Source organism: Pituophis catenifer, unplaced genomic scaffold (assembly GCF_029215685.1).
Source record: "Pituophis catenifer annectens isolate HBS135680 unplaced genomic scaffold, rPitCat1.0.hap2 SCAF_2, whole genome shotgun sequence".
NCBI classification, from domain to species: Eukaryota; Metazoa; Chordata; class Lepidosauria; order Squamata; family Colubridae; genus Pituophis; species Pituophis catenifer.
The window spans coordinates 180,523,313-180,537,625 of record NW_027256882.1 but is presented as its reverse complement, the minus strand read 5'-3'; the positions used below and the strand labels follow the sequence as shown (position 1 = coordinate 180,537,625).

The 14,313-nt window shown below is 42.6% G+C and overlaps 1 pseudogene; it reads right to left on the bottom strand.

The window, feature by feature from the left end:
* Positions 1 to 247: 247 nt before the first annotated feature.
* LOC139310299 (uncharacterized) lies at positions 248 to 13,507 on the bottom strand (annotated as a pseudogene).
* Between the last annotated feature and the right edge of the window lie 806 nt (positions 13,508 to 14,313).

Sequence of the window (14,313 nt, the reverse complement as noted above, 5' to 3'; positions counted from 1 at the left end):
TAAGATAAACATCACATGACCACACCTCTCAGTGACAGTATTCTGATAGTCTTGGTTCTGGTACTGGCATGATCTGTGCCATCAATAGGTGAGGACTTCACACTTCTCTTGCCTTGCTTCTGCTTGCTTCCATTTCAACTCCTCACCACGTATATCCCACCCCCCATCTGTGCCCTTCTGTCTGTCATTTATTCTGAAGCTCTCCTCATCAGCAACAGCTGGCTTCTTCTTCTTCTTCCTAACATAGTCACGCAGATGCAGGGTCCACTTTTTGGATCATTGAACACCACTTTGCATGGTCAGCTGCATCTCTGAGGCACAGGTCTGCAGCTTCCATGTCTTTGTTGATGGTGTCTTGCCATCTCTGTTTTAGACACCCTCGAGGTTGCCGGCCATTGACTTTTAGTTGATAGGCTGTCTTGACAACGGTGGAAGGTGCTGCTCTCTGGACGTGTCCATACCAAAGGAGCCAGCCTTCTCTCATCTTCTCTGTAATTGGTGCCACACCAAAATGCTGTCAAATGGTCTCATTTGTGATGTGGTCAAGAAGGGAGATGCCCAATATTCAATGGAGCATTCATATTTCCATGGCATGGAGATAGCTTTCGATCCCTGTTGTTGCTGCCCAACATTCAGTGCCATACAGTACAACAGGGCGGATGACTGTCTTATAAATCTTCGATTTAAGATGGGTTGGCATTCGTCTGTCAGATAACACACCAATGAGTTCTTGTCAATGCATCCAGGTTGCATTCACCCTTGCTCACACCTCACCATTGATGTCGCTATTGCCTTGGAGATTGGATCCCAGATACCAAAAAATGTCCACCATTGATTTGAAGCAATTCCAGGGGTAGTGACAGTCTCTAAGTACTCAGTATCCTTGATGTTGAGGCAAAGTCCAAAATGGTTGAGGTGATCATTCCATGTTGGAACTTGCTGCTGTAGTTCACCTCTGGTGGTGGAAGCAAGCGTAACATCATCAGCATACAGCATAGTCCAGGGTGCATTCTGCTGCAGGTCATGCGTGTTTCAATTTTGGAAGACAATTTTCTTTTTTGCTTCTTAACTGCCACATATTTTAGCTGGTGAAGTTGGGAGGGGGTTGTTGTTGGAGCGGTAGAAAGTTAGTCATAACAACATTCCGTATTCAAGGACTTTTGCCTGCGTCTGATGGAGACTGCCGGAAGATTGTATCCAGTTGAGTGGGATGAGTTGATTGGACAATGTGATGAACTTGTGGGTGTGGGGCAGGGCTGTGAACTGTTAGCTAGGTGTGGAAAACCTGGAAGCTTTCAGATTCGGGTTTTCCCAGATGTGCCAACATGCCATCTCTAATAAACTTTATTTATTTATTTATTTTATTTATTAAATTTTTATACCGCCCTTCTCCCGAAGGACTCAGGGCGGTGTACAGCCATATTAAAACCACATATACCTATAAAATTTAAAAACAGTTTAAAATATATTAGAAATTTGGCCCTTATATTAAAAACTACAAACACCCGACTAAAATTCATTTTCTAAGCCAGCCCAGCCTGTTGAAACAATAGAGTCTTAAGGGCACGGCGAAAGGTACGTAGGTCCTTTGAGGAACCTCAGGCCTCAGAGCTTTAATTTGTTGGGGGCAGGGGTGAAATGTAAAATTTGTTACTACCGGTTCTGTGGGCGTGGCTTGGTGTGGGGGGTAATGTGACTGGGTGGGCGTGGCCAACTTTTTTTTTTTTTTACTTTTCAAAGCATTCTTTCTAATGCTTTGAAAAAGCCTCTGCTTTTTAAAAAATACCTCTCGATCCCAGCTGAGTTGCCTGATTGGCAGAGAGGTATTTTTTAAAAAGCCTCTCTGATGATCCCAGCTGAGTTGCCTGATCAGCAGAGAGGTATTTTTTACTTTACTTTACTTTACTTTTATTTGATTTAAAAAGCCTCTCTGACGATCCCAGCTGAGTTGCCTGATGAGCAGAGAGCTATTTTTTAAAAAGCCTCTCTGACAATCCCAGCTGAGTTGCCTGATCGGCAGAGAGGTATTTTTTAAAAAATACCTCTCTGCCCATCAGGCAACTCAGCTGGGATCGTCAGAGACTTTTCGAAGCATTTTTTTTATTACTTCTTCAGTCAAGAGGTTGCAGAAAAAAATGCTTTGAAAGAAAAGCCTCTGACGATCCCAGCTGAGCCGCACGATCATCAGAGGCTTTTTTTTTACTTTTAAAAGCATTTTTTCGTTGGAAGAAGTTGTAGAAAAAATGCTTTTAAAAGTAAAAAAATAGCCTCTGATGATTGTGCGGCTCAACTGGGCATGGTGGGGGGGGGGCAGGGATTTTTGCTACCGGTTCGCCTAACCACCTGCCGCTATCGCTACTGGATCGGGTGATCTGGTCTGAACCGGGAGTGTTTCATCCCTGGTTGGGGGTATTCCTTGGATGGTCCTTGGAGCGTGATGGTATCCACAGAAGTGGTGACAGTGCAGAGCCTTGGCGCACCATCACTGGGAATCTGTTGGAGAGACCAGCTGGGCATTGCACCTGCCTGTTCTTATTTAACATTTTGACCCAGTCAATGAGGGATTCATGTACTTCATGATCCCGGAGGGCATACTAGATCAGTTGGTGTGGGACACGATCAAATGCCTTCTCCAGGTCTAGGAATGCCATGTGTAGTGATTATCTCTTCTCACAGTGTTTCTCTATGAGCTGACGGGGTGCAAAGATGGCATCAGTTGTTCCACAGCCTTTGATGAAGCTGCATTGGTTGATGGTGGGTTGGGCGATGCTGCAAATGTGTTGATCAAGGATTTTCTCAAAGATCTTCATGGTGTGAGAAAGAAGGCAACCGCTGGCTGTATGGAAGAAAAGGAAGGAATTTAAGTTTATCCCAGATTGTGGAAAAAATCTTCTAGAATCTTAACTAAACTTGTAAACTAGACTTCTAATGCAGTGAGTAAGCAGAATTCCATTAAGATAGTATTTTTCAACTTTAGCAACTTTAAGATGTATGAACTTCAACTCCCAGAATTTCTCATCCAGCAAGCTAGCTGGGGAATTCTGAGAGTCCATACATCTTAAAGTTGCTAAGATTGAGACTTATTTTACTTTGCATGTTCTCAAGACAGATTACCCAGGTTTCTTCCACAGCTAGCTGTTCTCTGAGTCTTAATCTCATTTATGCATGACTTAATGATTACCTCTTTTCTTATACTTCCTCACTGAAATCCAGTCGTTTGCTTTAAGCCTTATCACTCATCTATTACCGTATGTTTCCTTATTGTTGCACATTAATAAACTCTAAATATTAATTTAAGCATATATTTTGTTGTCAGTTTCTTTTTTTTTTTTGCAAAAAGTTTTTTATTTTTTTAAACAAAAACAACATAAAAGCATCAACCTTCCAAACACTTACAGACAGTATTTTGATTGGTGAAAATCGTTTCGTGCTCTCAAAATTTTCAAACTCTCATTATATGACAGATATTCTTACCTCTAACCAAAAAAAAAAAAAAAAAAAAAACCAAGTGCTTAAACATTTTATCCAAATTTCATTTCATATATAATATTTCATCTCCATGTTTTATTATCTATCCATTGATAAAATAGCTCCCATATCAAATAATATTGTTTATCTTCCTGTTCTCTTATTTCAAATGTCAATCTACTCATTTTGGCACAATCCAACATTTTCTTAATAATTTCTTCATCAGTAATCATCTTTTCTCCTTTCCAGTTTTTTGCAAATACAATTCTAGCCACTGTTAATATATTCACAATTAAATATTGTAATTCTTTATTAAATGTCTCTGGTAAGATCCCTAATAAAAATATCTCTGGTTTAAGGTCAATATGTCTCTTTGTCATTTTTTCCAACCATGTGTGTATCTTAGTCCAAAATCTCCTTGCTTCTATGCATGTCCACCACATATGGTAATAGGATCCTGGGGTGTGATGGCACTTCCAGCACTTCTCCAATTGTTCTTGAACATTCTGGCTATCTTCGTTGGGGGTAAATGCCACCTGTAAAACATCTTATACAAATTCTCCTTATATGCTGTAGACATTGTCATTTTATAATTATGTGACCACAATTTTTGCCATTTCTCTAAATCAATACTATAACCAAAATTTTTCCCCCATGCTATCATTGACCCTTTAACTTGTTCTTCTTCCAATTTTGCCTCTAGCAAGTATCCATATAACTTTTTAATTACATGGTCATCAGAGCCCATCAATATCTTATCTAAGGTAGTCAAAACATTATAAAAGCCTTCTTGTTTGAGATCTTCTCGATATCTAGAAAATATTTGCATATATGAAAACCAATCCATCTTAAATCCCTGATCTTCTAAGTCTTGCTTTAATTTAAGTTCACCCTTTTCATCCAATAATTCACTATATGTAACAATTTGTTCCCTTTTGAGTATCACTGGATATGAAAAAGCTTCAATTGTAGATACCCAGACTGGAATCTACAAATGGTATTTTTTAATCCTCTCCCAATTCAAAAGCAAAGCTTCATGTATCTGATGTCTTCTGAAATACCCCTGTATTTTAGTTCCTTTGTACCATAAAAAGGCATGCCACCCCTTCAACAAATCATGTCCCTCCAAATTCAATAGTCTAATATTTTTCAATGTTACCCATTCTTTAATCCACATTAAACTAGCAGCTTGATAATATAATTCAAAGTTAGGTAAACCAAAACCATCACTTTAGCATCTTGTAACAACTTAATTTTTATTCTTGCCTTTTCCCCTTGCCAAATATATTTCAATATCATTTTATTCAAATCTGTAAAAAAATCCTTGTCCAACTTTATCGGAATTGTCTGAAACAAATACAACATTCTAGGCAAAATATTCATCTTAATGGTTGCAATTCTCCCAATTAAAGATAGTTGCAAGTTTCCCCATTTTCCAAATCTTGTCCTATCTGTCGTTTAACCTTATTATAATTATTTTCCTTAAGAGAACTATACCTTGCTATCAATTGTATCCCCCAAATATTTTACCTTATTCGTAACCTGTATATTTGAAATCTCAATTCTTCTCTTTGCTTTTTCAACATATTTTTAGTCATTATCTTTGTCTTTTCTTTATTAATTTTTAAACCAGCTGCTTCTCCAAACTCTCCAATTCTTTCTAGCAATTTATTTATAGATGTTAAGGGTTCTTCCATAATAAAAACCAAATCATCTGCAAAAGCTTGTAATTTATATTCCTCTTTCCGAATTTTCATACTTTTTATCTCATTTTCTTCTCTAATATTTCTGTTTAGCACTTCCAATGTCAATATAAACAACAATGGGGACAGTGGGCAACCTTGTCTATGCCTTTCTCTATTTCAATATATTCAGACAATTCTCCATTTATCATTACCTTAGTCTTTTCTTTTGAGTATATAGCTTCAATTGCCTGAAGAAATTTTTTCCCAAAGCCCATCTCCTCCATCTGTAACATCATAAATCACCAATTGACATTTTCGAAGGCTTTTTGTGCATCTAAAAATATCAAAGCCATCTGCTTTTCAGGGTGCGCTTCATAGTATTCTAAAGTGTCCAAGATTATTCTTATATTGTCTCGAATTTGTCTTTTAGGTAAGAATCCATTTTGGTCGGAATGTATAAAATTATTCAAATATCTCTTAAGTCTTTCTGCCAATATCATAGCAAAGATTTTATAATCTGCATTTAGCAGGGATATCGGCCTATAGTTTTTGATTTGTTGTGGGTCTGTCTTTTCCTTATGAATCAAAGTGATGTATGCCTCAGTCCATGTCTTGGGTATTTCTTTTTTTATCATTACTTCATTCATAACCTCCAGCATTGGGATCAATAGTGATTCTTGTAGAGTCCTATAATATTCGACTGGCAGTCCATCTGGGCCTGGTGCCTTTCCATTCTTCTGTTTCTTAATTGCCTCAGTTAGCTCCATCATCATTATATTTCCATCCAATAACTCCTCAACTTCTTTGGGAATTTTTGGTAGTTTAGCTTTTTGTAGATACCTTGCCACTTTATCCTCTTCTATCACGTCTTTCTTGTACAGTTGTGTATAGTATTCCTGTATTATTTCCCCCATCTCTTTATTTCCAAATCTACTTTGTCCTTGGTGATCAATTAATTGCGTTATTTTCTTTGATTCTCTTTCTTTTTTCAATTTATGTACTAACCATCTGCCAGATTTATTTGCATTTTCAAAATAATTCTGTTTAGCAATTCTTATTTTTTGCGCTAATTCTTCCTTCTCCAGTAGATCCATTTTGTGCTTTATAGTATCCATTTTAATTTTTACATCTTATATGGATCTTTCTGGAGTTCTTTTTCAAGTCTTTTATGATCATCTCTCAATACTTTAAGGGTTTGTCTTTTCTTCACATTTCTTTTCCGTGTATAATCAATGATTAATCCTCTGGCAAAGGCTTTCATTGTATCCCAACAGTTTTGTATCAATGTTTCTTTCTTATTCTCCTTGAAAAAAAAGTCCAATTCTCGTTTCATTGTCTGTGTAAAATCTTTCTCTTTTAATATTGTATTGTTCAATGTCCATCTAGATCTGCCTTTTCGCCCTTTCCAAATAGCGATCACTGGATTATGATCCGCCCATGTATTAGTATCTATATTCACTTGTTCAATATTTAAAGTCAATTCCATTGTTGCCCATATCATGTCCAGTCTGGACCAAGATGAATGTCTGTCAGAGTAGAAAGTGTATTGTCTATTTTTCCCATTTCTCTCCCTCCAAATGTCTTTCAAGTTTATTTCCTCTATCATTTTAAAGAAGGTCCTCAGCAATATCTTTCTACTATCTCTTGTTGTTCTACTTGTTTTATTGTCCAGTTTTTCATCTACAATTCCATTAAAATCTCCCATCATGTAAACATTTTCATACTCCATTTCAATTATCTTGTTATGTAATTTCCTGTAAAAATCATTCTGATTATTGTTAGGGCCGTATATTGCTACTAAAAGTAATTTTGTATTGTTATCAATTAATTCCACCATCAAAATTCTGCCTTCTAGATCAGCATACTTCTGCTCAGCCGTAAATGTATTTCTAATATACAGAGCAACACCTCTTTTTTTACTTTGTGCCAATGATAGAAAAGTTTTACCAAGTTTTGGTTGAATCAGTAATTGTTCATGTTGCTTTTTAATATGCACTTCCTGTAAACAAATTATATCAAATTTTAATTTTTCTAATTTATGAAAGACTTCTTCTTTTGTTGGCCGAATTAAGTCCATTTATATTTATTGAGATTAATTTCCTTTCATCCATATTCATACTTTATAGTTAGGTTTTGTTGCTCTAGTTGATCTGGCTTTTGTAGATGTTACAAACCAAAATCCACAAGCTCCAAAGATTTCAAAAATGTCCCAATACTGCTTTCCTGCTTTCAATCCAGTCCAGTTATCCAAAACGGAAATAAGACAATTAGGCAATTTCAAGTCTTTTAAAATATATACTTGGGAAAAAATAAAATCAATCCAAAATAGGTTTGCCGCTCCTCTTCATTTACTGCCCATCACAGTTCCATGCACTAATAAGAGTGTTCTTAGTAAAAAAAAAAGTAGAAGTTTCTCACCAGTCTAGTCACTGTCCTTCCGATCTTCCTTCCTGAAGTTGCCACAGCCTCCGCAGCCTAATGGCTGCTGCTCTGCTGCTGGAAAAAGGGCTTTCCTGGCTCAACCAGGACTTAACAATGTCCCTGGGGGCCTCAGGACGTGCCCTCCACTACCACAGTCAAAACGAGACTGTGTGGTCCGATTCGGACTGTCCAGCAGCAGAGTTTCTCAGCGGAGTTTCAGGAGCCCTAAAAACCCCGCGCGTCTCACCACGGCGCCAACTTCCGGTCCCATTTTGGTATCAGTTTCTTGAGGGATTCTGGAAACATGCTTCTAAAGGCTAAGGCTTCTCCAAAACGTTAGCCAAGATATTGAGTGTATGGTGTCCCTATATTTTTCAATTAGCAGAAAGGAAAAGTCATTTTCTTTCTTTTAGTCTTGCTCACAAAACCTTGCTGGGGGAGGGGGGAGCAGGGGAAGGTCATGTAAGACAATAAGTGCCACATCACTCTGTGTTGTTTTACTTGGGCTGGATGAATTCAATGCAGACAAAAAGAAAATTATCACCAGCAAGTGATTGTTTAGCTTCCCTTCTTTGTTGCTATTTGGGTTTTCCTCACCTTCCTTTAGGCTGATTTATCCCTCTTTCCATGGCATTCTTCCTTTTTCCTTCATTCTCTTGCCCCTGCTATTTAATTTTAACATGATTTCTATTTAATTGCTAAATGCTTCCTTCAGATTTTCTCTTCTGCCTCCAAGTGAATATTTTTGTACTGTATGTATGCAATGGCCCTGTCTTACAGAATTTGACAATGAGGTCAATCATCATTATCTTCCATTTCTAAATATCCTAATAAGGAGATATTGTACAGTGCTTTTGAGCAATGGTACTAATTATCTATCTATCTGGAGCAGGGGTGGATTCTAAATTTTTTTACTACCGGTTCTGTGGGCATGGCTTATTTTGTGGACGTGGTTTGATGGTCATGTGACAATTCTTTAGGATTTAGCAGAGGTACTGGTCTACCCTGCTTTTAACTGCTTGCAGAGCTGTACCGGTCTACCTATTTATTTTCGCAGGCACTGGTCTACCCATTTATTTTCACAGGCACTGGTCTACTCATGTATTTTTGCAGGCACTGGTCTACCCATTTATTTTTGCAGGCACTGGTCTACCCATTTATTTTTGCAGGCACCGGTCTACTCATTTGTTTTTGGAGGCACCGATCTACCACCAAACTGCCTTTTACCACTGATCAGCTGTAGGTGGCCCTTTGAAGCCCCACGGCAAGAGTTTAAACAGTTTTTCCTTATAGCCCATCAGCTGGGACTCAGGAGGCAGCAATAGATTGGGGGTGGGGCCAAATAAATGGTAAGAATAATGTGGGGGGGGGACGGGGGGCAGAACCGGTTTGGTGACGACATATCATCACCGCTACCCACCACTGATCTGGAGACACAATGAAACTTCCTTAAACGTTTTGCATATACAGTAGGTAACTCTCTGGCTTAAACTGAGTCAGTCACAAAGAACAAGGAAGCAGCGGTACTAAGATAACACAAAAAGAATATTCAACATTAAAACAATGAATGAAGACCTGAAATTTGAGCAAGAATAAGAATAATTTTATTTCTATACCGCTCTTCTCCCGAAGGACTCAGGGCGGTGTACAGCCTATTAAAAGCACAAGACAAACATCAATTAAAATAATTTAAAATTATTAAATAATTCGGCTCAATTTAAAACCCCAGAAATTTAAAACACCCAATTTAAAATTATTATGTTGATAGCCTGGCCTGGCGGAACAACAGGGTCTTGAGTGCACAGCGAAATACCCAGAGGTCGGAGATCTTGCGCACTTCCGGGGGCAGTTCATTCCACAGGGCTGGGGCTCCCACAGAGAAGGCCCTCCCCCTGGGTGTCGCTAGCCAACATAACTTAGCCGATGGCACCCTGAGGAGACCCTCTCTGTGGGAGCGAACTGGCCGGTGGGAGGCTATTGGTGGCAGAAGTCGGTCTCGAAGGTACCTGGGTCCTATGCCATGGAGCGCTTTAAAGGTGGTGACCAACACCTTGAATTGCACCCGGAAGACCAGTGGGAGCCAGTGCAGCTTGCGCAGGAGGGGTGTCACGTGGGCACAACGAGTTGCGCCTATAACCACCTGCGCGGCAGCATTCTGGACCAGTTGGAGCCTCCGAGTGCTCTTCAAGGGGAGCCCCATGTAGAGAGCATTACAATAGCCCAGCCGGGAGGTGACAAGGGCATGAGTGACCGTGCGCAAGGCGCCCCGGTCCAGAAAGGGCTGCAACTGGCGAATCAGGCGAACCTGATAAAAGGCCCCCTGGCCACGGCCGTCATATGCTCTTCTAAAGACAGCCGTGAATCCAGGAGGACACCCAGATTGTGAGCCCTCTCTGTGGGGGGCAAAGATTCACCCCCAATAGTCAGCGATGGCACCTGCTGACTATATCGGGATGCCGGAAGCCACAGCCACTCGGTCTTGGAAGGGTTGAGTCTGAGCCTATTTCTCCCCATCCAGACCCGCATGGCCTCCAGGCAGCGAGACATCACATCAAGGGCATCGTTGGGGTGGTCTGGGGTGGAGATGTACAGCTGAGTATCATCAGCGTACAGATGACACTTCACCCCAAAACCACGGATGATCTCACCCAGCGGCTTCACATAAATGTTGAACAGAAGGGGCGAGAGGACCGACCCTTGTGGCACTCCCCATGCGAGGCGCCTCGAGGTCGACCTCTGCCCCCCTGCCAACACAAACTGCGAGTGGTCAGAGAGGAAGGAGAACCACTGCAGAACGGTGCCCCCTATTCCTAACCCCTTCAACATGATACCTAACCCCCGCAGCATGATACCATGGTCGATGGTATCAAAAGCCGCTGAGAGATCTAATAGGACTAGGACAGAGGAACAACCCCTGTCCCGAGCCCTCCAGAGATCATCCACCAGCGCAACCAATGCTGTTTCTGTGCTGTACCCCTGCCTGAAGCCCGACTGTTACGGGTCCAGATAGATAGCTTCATCCAGGTGCCAGGGAAGCTGTCGTGCCACCAAGCTCTCAACAACCTTCGCCATAAAACGAAGGTTGGAGACTGGACGGTAGTTGGCTAATTCAACAGGGAGGGCTTCTTGAGGAGGGGCCTCACTACCGCCTCTTTCAAGGCAGCAGGAAAGGCTCCCTCACTCAGAGACGCACTTATAATTCCCTGGAGCCAGCCTCGTGTAACCTCCTGGGAGGCCAGTACCAACCAGGAGGGACACGGGTCCAATAAACATGTGGCGGCACTAATCTTACCCAGTACCCTGTCCACATCCTTGGGAGCCACAGGATCAAACTCCTCCCAGATAACATTCTCAAGACCTACCCTCGTCTCCTCCCCTGGACTCATCCAATCGGAGTCCAAGCCATCCCGAATCCGAGCAACTTTATCATGCAGGAATTGCACAAAATCCTCAGCACGACCCTGCAAGGGATCTTCCCGCACTCCCCCCCCGAAGAAGGGAGTGGGAGTGAACAGGGCGGCTGGGCGGTTCTCTGCAGATGCGATAAGAGCGGAAAAATGGTTAGATTTTGCCGCTTTTATCGCCACTAAGTAGGTCTTGATATAAGACCTCACCTGTGTCCGGTTGGAATCAGATTGACTAGCCCTCCAAATGCTCTCTAGGCATCTTTTCCGACGCTTCATCTCTCTCAGCTCCTCAGAGAACCAAGGAGCCAATTGAGATCGGCATCGGGTCAGAGGCCGCGACGGCACGACGCGGTCCAAAGCTCCGGCGGCCGCATTCTCCCAGGCGGCCACCAGCTCTTCAGTCGAGTCGTGTGCCAGAGTCTCAGGAAATGGCCCAAGCTCCATCAGGAACCTTTCGGGGTCCATCAGGTGCCTGGGACAGAACCATCTGGTCGGTTCCGTCTCCCTGCGGTGGGGGAAAGCGGTAGGAAAGTCCAAGTGGAGGAGCGAATGATCTGTCCATGACAAGGGTTTGATATCTAGGTCCCCTCTACCAAGATCATTCAACCACTGACCAGAAACAAAAATCAAGTCCTATGTGAGTGGGGCCTTGATCTAACTGGGTCAGGTCCATGGCCGTCATGGAAACCATGAACTCCCAAGCTGCCTCAGACGCCTCACCTGCAGATGGAAGGTTGAAATCCCCCATGACAATAAGTCTGGGGGTATCAACCGCCACCCCGGCAATGACGTTGAGTAGCTCGGGCAGGGTCGCTGCCACGTGACAGGGAGCCAGGTACGTAGTCAGCAAACCCATCTGCACCCCATGGCCCCACTTCACAAAAAGGGATTCGCATCCGGCTATCTGAGGAACAGTGGTCTCCCTCGGACAAAGACTTTCCCTAATAATCACCACCACTCCTCCACCCCTCCCCTGGGCCCTTGGCTGATGAAATGCATGGAAACCTGGTGGGCACATTTCAACGAGGGGGACCCCCCCCTCTTGGCCCAACCAGGTCTCCGTAATACCTGCCAGGTCCGCATCCCCCTCCAAAATAGGATCACAAATGAGGGGGCTTTATTAACAACCGACCTGGCATTACATAACATCAGCCGCGGACCCTTTTTTTTTTTTTTTATTTGATTTATATGCCGCCCTTCTCTGGAGACTCAGGGCGGCTTACAATGCTTTAAGCAATAGCCTTCATTCTTTTGTATATTTTATACAAAGTCAGCTTATTGCCCCCACAAACTGGGTCCTCATTTCACCTACCTTAGAAAGGATGGAAGGCTGAGTCAACCTTGAGCCTTGGAGAGATTCGAACCAGCAGAAATTGCAGGCAGTTGTGTTAATAACAGGGTGCACTAAACCCTTGTACTATCAAGGCTCTGTATAACCCCAGACATGAGTTGCGCATTGGGGGCCAGAGTGTGCAATCGCTCGTAAACAGCATGCGCGCACCCCTGGAACATGATGTGGCCCCCTGCGCCTGTCATATCTGCCCCTCCCACTCATTATTTCAATTGCACTGCCCTTCCTATCACCCTCCTGCTCCCCGGTCAAATTTCCTTCCACGACCCCTCCGCTGCGTCCAATCGACCCATCACCCTGCTCGGTGGCTATATGGACCCCCCCAGGTCCATCTTTACAACCCCTCCCCTCCTCCCGGGTCCCCTTAAAATTTTCATTAAAATTTTTGCTAAAAATCCCTCAACCCCCTCTTCGCTGCAAGAAGAACAAGACTGGTGGCTGCAATCTATATGACTTTGCAACTAAGATACTTTATGTCATCCTTCCCTCTATTCAGTAGGAATGAAGAATTAAAAAGAGGTCTCCCTAGCAGTAATGTCAAGGATCAGTTCGTTGCCATCAACATAAAGAATGTTTTGATAGGGTTCCAGGGTTACCTTGAAGTTTGGCAACACTATAAGCATTAAAAAAGAAACACAACTCAAAGCTGTACACTGTGTGCACAATTATTAGGCAAGTGAGTATTTTGACTATATCATCATTTTTATGCATATTTTCCATCTCCATTTTCCATGGACATGGATATAAGCATGTCAGGTAATGTGTATGTGTCAGGTAATGAAGGAGGGTGTGGCTTAAGGAGATCAACACCCTATATCAAGATGTGCATAATTATTAGGCAGTGTCTTTTCATCAGGCAAAATGGGCCAGAAAAGAGATTTAACTGACTCTGAAAAGTCAAAAATTGTAAAAAGTTTTTCAGAGGAATGCAGCAATCTTGAAATTGCTAAGATAATGGGGCATGATCACAAAATCATCAAACGTTTTGTTGCAAATAGTCAACAGGGTTGCAAGAAACGTGTTGAGAAAAAAACACGCAAATTAACTGCCAAAGATTTGAGAAGAATCAAATGTGAAATTACCAGGAACCCATTATCCTCCAGTGCTGTTATATTCCAGAACCGCAACTTACCTGGAGTGTCCAGAAGTACAAGGTGTTCAGTGCCCAGAGACATGGCCAAGGTAAGGAAGGCTGAAATCTGACCACCACTGAACACATAAGTTGAAACAGCAAGACTGGGCCAAGAAATATCTGACGACAGATTTTTCAAAGGTTTTATGGACTGATGAGATGAGAGCGACTCTGACGGACCAGATAGATTGGCCCATGGCTGGATCAGTAAAAGGCACAGAGCTCCACTTTGACTCAGACGCCAGCAAGGTGAAGGTGGGGTACTGGTATGGGCTGGTTTTATTAAAGATGAGTTAGTTAGACCTTTTTGGGTTGAAGATGGATTCAAAATCAACTCCGAAACCTACTGCCAGTTTTTAAAAGATACTTTCTTCAAGCAGTGATACAGGAAAAAATCTGCATCTTTCAAGAAGACCATGATCCTGTAGCAGGGAAATTATATGACAGAGTGAAGCTTGCCCATCTTGCTCAGTGTTGTTACATTCTGGGTGGTCTTCAAGGATAGACACTATAGTACAGTGATGGCTAAACTTTTTGCCATCGCATGCCAGGAGCGCGGGGGGAGGGGGGTCACACACATGCGTGCCCACACCCATAATTCTATGTGCCCTGCCCCCATGCATGTGCGTGCAACCCTCCCCGCTCCCCCCTCCTGGCACATGATGGCACGGTGGGCCCAGTAGGCCCGTTTTTCTCTCTCCCCAGGCTCCAGAGCCTTTCTAGGAGCTTGGGGAAGGCAAAAATGGCCTCCCTATCTCCCAGGAGGCCCTCCAGAGGCTGGAAACAGCCCATTTGCCAAGGGCCTCCAGGGGTGGGGGTGGGGAAGGCCGTTTTTGTCCTCCCCAGGCT